Here is a 12051-nt window from a genome sequence, read left to right as displayed (position 1 = left end):
ATTGTAAATTAATTAATTAATTTTAATTTATTTTGGGCATGTATTATTAAGTTTGTAATAATTTTTGGGTTGTAATTTCATTTATTTAAGTTCTTGTAAATTCGCCTTGGTATGCCAAGGATTACCATGTAATATTGGATTGCAAGAAGTTCAAGGAGGTCAAGAGCATTGGTGGGACCAGTGGGAGGAATTCAAGATCAAGTGTTGATTATGTACTCCTTCAACAACTCTTGTAAAATGAATGAGTAAATGAAATGCACCTAGGAATGCCCTGATTCAATTCTTGGTGGCTCAAAATTGAATCCCTTAGAAAGTCCATGATCATACCATATTTATTGCTTATCCATGAATGCATGGGATGTATGGGAATGTATGCTATTATATGATATATGCATGCTAATTGGATAATGTGCAAAGTGAGACCTTAATAGTAATTAGAATGACCATAAAATCTTCCAAACAAATGATTAAGTTGGAAATGTTATAATTAAAGTAATTATAACATAGGCCCTCCATTGGGGCAATTATTTTAAGAAATTTTAAATAGTTGCATGAGATGCAATTAATTTAAGAGATTTTCTTAAGAATAATTGTTAAGCATGAGATGTTGTAAATATGTAAATGGTTTGGTGGCCAATATTGGATGTACCTGAGGACATTAAAATTATTTGCATAATTACTGACTCAATGGGATCAACTTAACTAATGCAAGATAAGTCAATAATGGATGTACCTGAGATTTTGAGTATTAGGGGCTAGGTAAAGGATTGAACCTCACATGAGATGTGATGGGCAAGGAGTTGCTTACTTATAGTTTATTGTAATTCCAATAATGGATGTACCTGAGGATGATCAATAGAATTATAAGAATTCATTCACCCACTAGAAATCCATTCAACTAGGATTTCCGTTTTCTACTTTGGAAGTGTAGGATTCGCTAAGTTAGTGGGAGGACCAATTTGATTAAAAGACCATAATCATTTTGGTTAATTACATGATACATTTACTAATTAATCTGGTTATTTTCTGCAGTTAATTTTCTGATAAAAATGAGCACAAAACAACCACCACCATCCAATATCCTTGCAAGCATACTTGATCACAATAGGTTGACAGGACCTAATCTGTCTAATTGGCTAAAACATTTGAAACTTGTCCTAAACCTTGAACATATAGGATATGTTCTAGATTCAAATGTTCCTGGTCCTTTACCTCCAGAGGCCACACAAGAGGAACATGAAACTTTGGACAAGTGGAAGGAGCATGATATGAGAGCTAAGTGTTACATGCTTGCTTCTATGAGTAATGAGTAACAGAAGCAACATGAGAACATGCAGAGTGCGAGTGAGATCCTCTTTCACCTACAAGAGTTGTATGGTGAGCACAGTAGGAATGCTAGGTATGAGATATCTAGACAGCTATTCCGTATGAGGATGTCTGAGAGACAGAATGTTGGGGATCATGTCCATAAGATGATTCAGCTGATTGAGCAGTTGGAACATCTTGACTTCAACATGGATTTCCAACTACAGACGGATTTGATCCTTCAGTCCCTTCCTGAGTCTTATGGGAATTTTGTGACAAATTTCCATATGACTAAATAGGAATGCACCTTAGCTGGTTTACTCAACATGCTGGTTATTGCCCAAAAGAATATGCCAGGCAATAAAGGAAAAGAGGTAGCTTTGGTTGCATCTTCTTCTGCTGGAAAGTCCAACAAGAAGAAGGGTAATAAGAAAAAGAAACCTCAGATTCCTGGTCCTTCTAAGAAAATAGCTAAACAGAAAAGGAAGGCTAAAGCTGATGGAGGCAAAGGAAAGTGTTTCCACTGCCAAAAGGATGGGCACTGGAAAAGGAATTGCCCAGAGTATCTTGCTTCTCTGAAGGACAAGAAGGATACACCTTCGGAAGGTATGTCCATATCTTGTTATTTAGATTCTGATGATACTCATAGTTCATCTACAACTTGGGTTTTAGATACTGGTGCCAGTTCTCACATTTCTAATGATATGCAGGAACTAGCAAACAGTAGCAGCTTGCGTTCTCAAGATAATAGAGTCCGGATTGGCAATGGCTCAACTGTTGAAGCTTTAGCCATAGGATCTAAATCTTTTTACATGTTTGGACATGTTTTGTGTTTGGATAATATTTTATATGTACCTGATGCTTTTAAGAACATCATTTCTATATCTAGTTTGACTAGAAATGGCTATGAATTTTAGTTCACAAATGATGTTTGCAATATTTATTTTGGAAATAAATATGTTGGTTTGGGTTATATGAATGATGGTCTTTATTATTTGGATAATAATGACAAACACAAATTGAATGCAAGTGATCTAAAAGAATGCAATACCATGGTGAAAACCAACTCAAGTTCAAAATATATTTGGCACTTAAGGTTATGTCATGTTGCAGAAGATAGGATTGCAAAACTGGAGAAAATGGGGATTCTATCCTCATTGGGCTCTGAGCCTACTCCAACTTATGACTCTTGCCTTCGGGGCAAAATGACTAGATCACCCTTTGTTGGACAAGGGCTAAGAGCTGAAAATATTTTAGAGCTAATACATAGTGATGTATGTGGTCCATTTAAAGAAATGGCTAGAGGGGGTTTTCATTATTTTATTACCTTTACTGATGATAAATCAAGGTTTGGATATTTGTATTTGATGAAATACAAACATGAATCTTTTGAAAAGTTCATAGAATTTAAATCTGAAGTAGAAAATCAAACAGGAAAGAGTACTAAAACTCTTCGATCAGATCGTGGAGGTGAATATTTGGGTACTGAATTTGATGAATACTTGAGAGAGCATGGTATTGTTTCACAGCTAACTCCTCCAGGAATGCCACAACTGAATGGTGTATCTGAAAGGAGAAATCGTACCCTATTGGATATGGTACGTAGTATGATGAGCTATACTAATATGCCAATCTTCTTTTGGGGATTTACATTAGAATCAGCTTTGTATATTCTGAATAGGATTCTATCAAAATCAGTTTCTTCCACACCTTATGAGATATGGCATGGAAGAAAACCAAGTCTTAAGCATGTTAAGATTTGGGGTTGTCTAGCTTATATCAAAAAGCTGAACAGTGATAAATTGGAGACCAGATCAGAAAAAGGTCGATTTGTTGGATATCCAAAAGATAGTTTTGGATATTATTTTATTTGCTTACTTCACAAAAGGTTGTGATAAGTAGAGATGCCACATTTCTTGAACAACAGTTTGTTCAAGAAGGAGACAAAGGAAGGCAAATAGAGTTAGAATTGGAGAATTCTGACCAACCAACAGATCATATGGATATAGATACATCTAGTCAACCTATACCCATTGATGAAATATCTAGAGCTGTTCCTCGTAGAACAACCAGGGTATCTCACCCACCAGTGAGATATGGTTTTCTTCATGAAGAAGAACAAGAGTTGTCTACTCATGAAGAAGTAGATCATGGAGATGATACACTTACCTATGAAGAAGCTATATCAGATATAGACTCTTCAAAATGGATTGATACTATGAAATCTGAGATTGATTCCATGTATAAGAATCAAGTTTGGGATCTTGTTGACCCACCTGAAGGTATTGTACCTATAGGGAACAAATGGATTTTCAAGAAGAAAATTGGTTCTAATGGAAAGGTAGAGACCTATAAGGCAAGGCTAGTAGCGAAAGGGTTTCGCCAAAGGCAAGGAATCGACTATGAGGAGACTTTCTCGCCTGTTGCCATGCTTAAATCAATTAGGATTTTATTAGCAATAGCTGCATACTATTATTATGAGATTTGGCAGATGGATGTTAAAACAGCATTTCTCAATGGATACATTGAAGAAAACATTTTAATGGAACAACCTAGGGGATTTGAATCCCAAGATGGTTCCAAGGTATGCAAGCTAAAGCGATCCATTTATGGGTTGAAACAAGCTTCGAGGAGTTGGAACATTCGTTTTGATGAAGCCATTAAATCCTTTGGTTTTATCAAAAATGAGGATGAGCCATGTGTATATAAGAAGGTTAGTGACAGTGCTATCACTTTCCTTGTCTTATATGTGGATGACATATTGTTGGTGGGTAATGACACAGGTATGTTGACGACTATAAAGGTATGGTTGTCAAATACATTCTCCATGAAAGACTTAGGGGAGGCAACCTATATTCTTGGGATTCACATCTATAGAGATAGAGCGAAAAGAATAATTGGTTTATCCCAAAGTCTATACTTGGAAAAGGTGTTAAAGAGGTTTAACATGCTTGATTCCAAGAGAGGATTGTTACCAGTAAGACATGGTGTCCATCTTTCTAAAGAGATGTCTCCAAAGACACCTGAAGAAAGAGATAAGATGGCCAGGATTCCATATGCTTCGGCTATTGGAAATTTAATGTATGCAATGTTGTGTTCTAGGCCGGATATCGCATATGCTGTTAGTTTGACTAGCAGGTATCAATCCAATCCAGGTTTGGAACACTGGATAGCTGTCAAAAATATCCTTAAGTACTTGAGAAGAACAAAGGATTTATTCTTGATTTATGGAGGTGGAGACTTGCAATTGGATGGTTATACTGATTCTGATTTCCAATCAGTTATCGATGATAGAAAGTCTACCTCTGGATATGTGTTCATTTGTAAAGGAGGTGCAGTCAGTTGGAAGAGTTCCAAACAGAGCATGACTCCAGATTCCACTACAGAGGCTGAGTATATTGCTGCATCAGATGCTGCAAAGGAAGCTGTTTGGATAAAGAAGTTCGTGACAGAACTTACAGTAGTTCCTTCCATTGAGTCAGTAGTTCCACTACACTGTGACAACAATGGAGCAGTCATACAGACTAAGGAACCAAGGTCTCACCAAAATCCAAACACATAGAAAAGCGCTACAACATTATCAGAGAAATAGTTGGGCGAGGCGATGTAGCCATGCAGAAAAATAACATTAGCTGAAAATCCAGCTGATCCATACGCTAAGCCTATGTCAAAGACTCAGTTAGACCGACATCTTGAGAAGATAGGTCTAAGATATTGTAATTAATGGTTCTAGTGCTAGTGGGAGATTGTTAGTAGTATGCCCTAGAGCATATCATTTAGTATGTATCTTGTACATATTTTTATTAATAAAAGGCATTTCTACTTTTCCGTTTACATAATATATTTATGTGGAATAGAAAAGGTCCACTGATATTTGTTAGAAATATTATTCTTAAGTTGTTAAGAATATGAGTGACAATATTTCTAGCACAAAGTATCATAAATAGGTTCACAATCGAGGATACTTCATAATAAGGACATGACTTATCCAGAAAGATTGTATTCATGTTTGTTCCCAAGTTATTTATATGAGATATAAATAAGATGGAATGGTGAGTCTCATGCCATATAACAAACATGATAAGCACTTATAAATAATAAGTAGGCCGAACCAGTGACACTTATGACAAGCACATGGAGCTTACTCTTGTCAATGTTTTGTCATACATCATATCAGTGCATATAATCTTTAGACCTGAGATAGCACAGTTATCTTGTATATAGGTAGTTTGAGTTTGATACTGCTTTCATACTTGTACTATGTATGGGTATATGGGTATGTGTTAGCTCCTACTAGTTATATATGGAGGTAGGTGTTGATCAAGATGAAATCTGTTCCTCTAAGTAAATAGAGATAAAATCCTACGTTCATTTAATTGTTCTTGATGTTTCAAGTTCTTGGCCAGGACAGATAGATTTATTCAGAAAAGAGTTTCTGATGAGAAAATCTTTTAATCAAGAACTGGAATTAAAAGAGAACATAATATTCATAGCAAATGGAGTTTGACATAAACCATGACTCCAGCTTGAGTTGGGATTTTGTAACAGAGAGATTCTAGTGCATGGTAACATATGATTATAGGTTCATTTAAGGTAAACCTTATTACTAATTGGGTGGCCATGGCACACTATGCTAGGTGTTAACTATGGTCTATGAGGTTCATAAAATGATTTAGAGAAATCATTTATGGTAAGAAAGAGTTCTGATGATATTAAGAGTTGATATCATGTCTCATTGCCAATTAGTGATGAGCCTAGTAAGTCACACACATACACAAGTTATCACCTATTTAAATATGATTTAATTAATTAATTAAAGAGTTTAATTGATTAATTAAATAGGTTTGGTTTGCAATTAAATTGCAAAGTCCCTACCATGACTTGAAACCAAATCTAGATTATTGGATATGTAGTATAAATTAAATTTATATTTAAAGTGTTTAAATATGAATTTAATTAATGAGAAATAAATTAATAGAGATTAATTAATTAATTTATATTTGATATAAATTAATTAAAAGAAGAAAAATAATTATTTTGGGTTAAGAACTCAAAATTAAGACATAGGGGCATTTTGGTCATTTTACAGTGTGACACGTGGCACCATGAGATGGTGACACATGGTATTACACATAAACTTGCCAAATATTTTTTAATCATGTAAGATGATTAAAATCAAGATTAAATATAGGTTTGACACTTGGCACAATGTGATTGGGTCACTTAAACCTAGAGCTAATCAAAAGGTGACATGTGGCTAGGGTTTAATGTGTTAACCTAGCTATTTAAGTGTGGTTATGAAAAGAAAATATAACCAGCAGCCTCTCCTCTCATTTGTCACGCCATTTTGAGCCTCTCCAGCTATTCTTCTTCATCTCTCATTAATTCAAAGAGATTAGCCATCAATCTCTTGAATTAAGAACACTAGAAATTGTTTCTAGTGTCCTGTTTACATCTCTAATCTCTTAAAAGGCAGAACTTGAATTTCTAATTAATAAAAAAGGCTTTAGAAGCTGTTCAAGGGCTGCCATAGGTGTTCTTGGTGTGGACAAGCTAGAGGGACAACATCTGGTGTCCTGAAGACGAATCTCAAAGGCGCAGACACGCTGCAGTGCATCAAGAGGTTAGTGTAATCGTTCTTGTTTTAATCTAGGGTTCTAAAATTAATCTGATTAATTTTAAAATCTTAAATGGCAAATACAGATCCAAAATCATATTAAAAAAGTTTTAATATGTTGTTTATCATTGAAATCAAATAGATAAAAATAAATCTTGCATGATGCATGTGACCCTAGGTGAAAATTTTTGAATTCAATGGTATAAACTTGTGTTTTTCACGCTTCCGTTCCTTCACCATGTGTCACCATCTCATGGTGCCATATGTCACCCTGTGAAATGACCAAAATACTCTTCTGTCTTAATTTTGAGTTCTCAATCCAAAATAATTATTTCTCTTCTTCTAATCAATTTATATCAAATATAAATTAATTAATTAATCTCCATTAATTAATTTATCATAATTAAATTCATATTTAAACACATTAAATATAAATTTAACTTATACTATACATCCAATAACCTAGATTTGGTTTCAAGCCATGCTAGAGACTTTGAAATCTAATTGCAAATGAAACCTATATAATTAATCAATTAAACTCTTTAATTAATTAATTAAATCATATTTAACTTGGTGATTACTTGTGTATGTGTGTGACTCACTACGCTCATCACTAATTGGTAATGAGATATAATATCAACTCTTAATATCATCAAAACTCTTTCTTACCATAAATGATTTCTCTAAATAATTTTAGGCAGCTCATAAACTATGGTTAACACCTAGCATAGCATGCCAAAGCTACCCAACTAGTAATAAGGTTTACCTTAAATGAACCTATTATCATATGTTGCCATGCACTAGAATCTCTCTGTTACAAAATCTCAATTCGAGCTAGAGTCATGGTTTATGTTAAACTCCATTTGCTATGAATATTATGTTCTCTTTTAATTCCAGTTCTTGATTAAAAAGATTTTCTCATCAAAAACTCTTTTCTGATTAAATCTATCTATCCTGACTAGGAACTTGAAACATCAAGAACAATTAAATGAACATAGGATTTTATCCCTGTTTACTTAGGGTAACAGATTCCATCTTGATCAATACCTACCTCCATATATAATTAGTAGGAGCCAACACATGCCCATATACCCATATACAGTACAAGTATAAAGAAGTATCAAACTCAAACTACCTATATACAAGATAATTGTGCTATATCAGGTCTAAAGATTATATGCACTAATATGATTTATGACAATGCATTGACAAGAGTAAACTCCATGTGCTTATCATAAATGTCACTGGTTCGGCCTACTTATGAAGCATAAGTGCCTATCATATTTGTTATATGGCATGAGACTCACCATTTCATCTTATTTATATCTCATATAAATATATTGGGAACAAACATGAATACAATCTTTCTGGATAAGTCATGTCCTTATTGTGAAGTATCCTCAATTGTGAATCAACTTATGATACTTTGTGCTAGAAATACTATCACTCATATTCTTAACAACTTAAGAATAGAATTTCTAACAAAATATCAATGGACCTTTTCTATTACACATAAATATATTATGTAAACGGAAAAGTGAAAATGCCTTTTATTAATAAAACATGTACAAGATACATACTCATGATATGCTCTAGGGTATACTACTAACAATCTCCCACTAGCACTAGAGCCATTCATTACAATACCTTAGACCCATCTTTTCAAGATGTCAGTCTAACTAAGTTTGTGACATAGGCTTAGTGAATGGATCAGCTGGATTTTTAGCTGATGCTATTTTCTGCATGGCTACATCGCCTTGCCCAACTATCTCTCTGATAATGTGGTAGCGCCTTTCTTTGTGTTTAGATTTCTAGTGAGACCGAGGTTTCTAATATCCAAATAGCCTCTTTTGCAGCATCTGATGCAGCAATATACTCAGCCTCGGTAGTGAAATCTGTAGTCGTACTCTGTTTGGAACTCTTCCAACTAACTGCACCTCTATTATAAATGAATGCATATCTAGAGGTAGACTTTCTATCATTAATATCTGACTGGAAATTAGAATCAGTATAACCATCCAATTACAAGTCACCACCTCCATATATCAAGAATAAATCCTTAGTTCTTCTCAAGTACTTAAGGATATTCTTGATAGCTATCCAGTGTTCCAAACCTAGATTGTATTGAAACTTGCTAGTCAAACTAACAACATATGCGATATCCAGCCTAGTACACAATATTGCATACATCAAACTTCCAATAGCCGAAGCATGTGGAATCCTGGCCATTTTATCTCTTTCTTCAGGTGTCTTTGGAGATATCTCTTTAGAAAGGTGGATACCATGTCTCATTGGCAACAATCCTCTTTTGGAATCAAGCATGTTAAACCTCTTTAACACCTTTTCCAAGTATAGACTTTGGGATAAACCAATTATTCTTTTCGCTCTATCTCTATAGATGCAAATCCCAAGAATATAGGTCGCTTCCCCTAAGTTTTTCATGAAGAATGTATTTGACAACCATACCTTTACAGTTGTCAACATACCTATGTCATTACCTATCAACAGAATATTATCCACATATAAGATAAGGAAAGTGACAGCACTATCACTAACCTTCTTATATATACATGGCTCATCCTCATTTTTTATAAAACTAAACGACTTAATGGCTTCATTAAAACGGATGTTCCAGCTCCTCGAAGCTTGTTTTAACCCATAAATGGATGGCTTTAGATTGCGCACTTTGGAATCATATTGGGATTCAAAGCCCCTAGATTGTTCCATGAAAATGTTTTTTGTCAATGTATCCATTGAAAAAAGATATTTTGACATCCATCTGCCAAATCTCATAATCATAGTATGCAGCTCTTGCTAATAGAATCCTAATTGATTTAAGCATGGCAACAGGCGAGAAAGTCTCCTCATAGTCGATTCCTTGCCTTTAGCAAAACCCTTTTGCTACTAGCCTTGCTTTATAGGTCTCTAAAATTGATTCTGATGGAAAGATAGAGACCTATAAAGCAAGGCTAGTAGCAAAACCCTTTTGCTACTAGCCTTGCTTTATAGGTCTCTATCTTTCCATCAGAATCAATTTTCTTCTTGAAAACCCATTTGTTCCCTATAGGTATAATAACTTCAGATGAGTCAACAAGATCCCAAACTTGATTCTTATACCTAGAATCAATATCGGATTTCATAGCATCAATCCATTTTGAAGAGTCTATATCTGATATAGTTTCTTCATAGATAAGTGGATCATCTCCATGATCTACTTCTTCATGAGTAGACAACTCTTGTTCTTCTTCATGAAGGAAACCATATCTCACTGGTGGGTGAGAAACCTTGGTTGATCTACGAGGAATAGCTGTAGATGTTTCATCAATAGGTGTAGCTTGACTAGATGGATCTATAACCATCTGATCTGTTGGTTGGTCAGAATTCTCCAATTCTAACTCTATTTGCCTTCCTTTGCCTCCTTTTTGAACAAACTGTTGTTCAAGAAATGTGGCATCTCTACTTACCATAACCTTTTGTGATGTAGGTAAATAAAAATAATATCCAAAACTATCTTTTGGATATCCAACAAATCGACCCTTTTCTGATCTAGTTTCCAATTTATCAGTGTTCAGCTTTTTGATATAAGCTGGACAACCCCAAATCTTAACATGCATAAGACTTGGTTTTCTTCCATGCCATATCTCATAAGGTGTGGAAGATACTGATTTTGATGAAATCCTATTTAGAATATACAAAGCTGATTCTAATGTAAATCACTAAAAGGATATTGGCATATCAGTATAGCTCATCATACTATGTACCATATTCAATAGGGTACGATTTCTCCTTTCAGATACACCATTTAGCTGTGGTGTTCTTGGAGGAGTCAGCTAGGAAACAATGCCATGCTCTCTCAAGTATTCATCAAATTCAGTACTCAAGTATTCACCTCCACGATATGATCGAATAGCTTTAATACTTTTTCCTGTTTGATTTTCTACTTCAGATTTAAGTTCTTTGAACTTTTCAAAGGATTCATGTTTGTATTTCATCAAATACAAATACTCAAACCTTGATTTATCATCAGTAAAGGTAATAAAATAATGAAAATTGCCTCTAGCCATTTCTTTAAATGGACCACATTTATCACTATGTATTAGCTACAAAATATTTTCAGCTCTTAGCCCTTATCCAATAAAGGGTGATATGGTCATTTTTCCTTGAAGTCAGGATTCACAGGTTGGAGTAGGTTCAGAACCCAATGAGAATAGAATCTCCATTTTCTTCAGTTTTGCAATCCTATCTTCTGCAACATGACCTAACCTTAAGTGCCAAATATATTTTGAACTTGAGTTGATTTTCACCATGGCATTGCATTCATTTAGATCACTTGCATTCAATTTGTGTTTGTCATTATTATCCAAATAATAAAGACCATCATTCATATAACCTAAACCAACATATTTATTTCCAAAATAAATATTGCAAACATCATCTGTGAACTGAAATTCATAACCATCTCTAGTTAAACTGGATATCAAAATGATGTTCTTAAAAGCATCAGGTACATATAAGATATTATTCAAACACAGAACATGTCCAGACATGTAAGCTAAAGCTTCAACACTTGAGCCATCGCCAATCCAGAGTCTAGTATCTCGAGAACACAAGCTGTTACTATTTGCTAGTTCTTGCATATCATAAGAAATGTGAGAACTGGCACCAATATCTAAAACACAAGCTATAGATGAACTATGAGTATCATCAAAATCTAAATAACAAGATATAGACATACCTTCTGAAAGTGTATCTTTCTTTTCCTTCAGAGAAGCAAGATACTCTGGGCAGTTCCTTTTCCAGTGCCCATCTTGGTGGCAGTGGAAACACTTTCCTTTGCCTCCATTAGCTTTAGTCTTCCCTTTCTGTTTAGCTATTTTCTTGGAAGGACCAGGAATCTGAGGTTTCTTTTTCTTATTGCCCTTCTTCTTATTGGACTTTCCAGCAGAAGAAGATGCAATCAAAGCTACCTCATTTCCTTTATTGCTCGGCATATTCTTTTGGGCAATAACCAGCATGTTGAGTAAACCAGCCAAGGTGCATTCCTATTTAGTCATATGGAAGTTTGTCACAAAATTCCCAAATGACACAGGAAGGGACTGAAGGATCAAATCCATATGTAGTTGGAAATC

This window comes from Hevea brasiliensis, chromosome 10 (assembly GCF_030052815.1).
Source record: "Hevea brasiliensis isolate MT/VB/25A 57/8 chromosome 10, ASM3005281v1, whole genome shotgun sequence".
In the NCBI taxonomy this organism is placed as follows: domain Eukaryota; kingdom Viridiplantae; phylum Streptophyta; class Magnoliopsida; order Malpighiales; family Euphorbiaceae; genus Hevea; species Hevea brasiliensis.
This window is presented reverse-complemented; position numbering follows the sequence as displayed.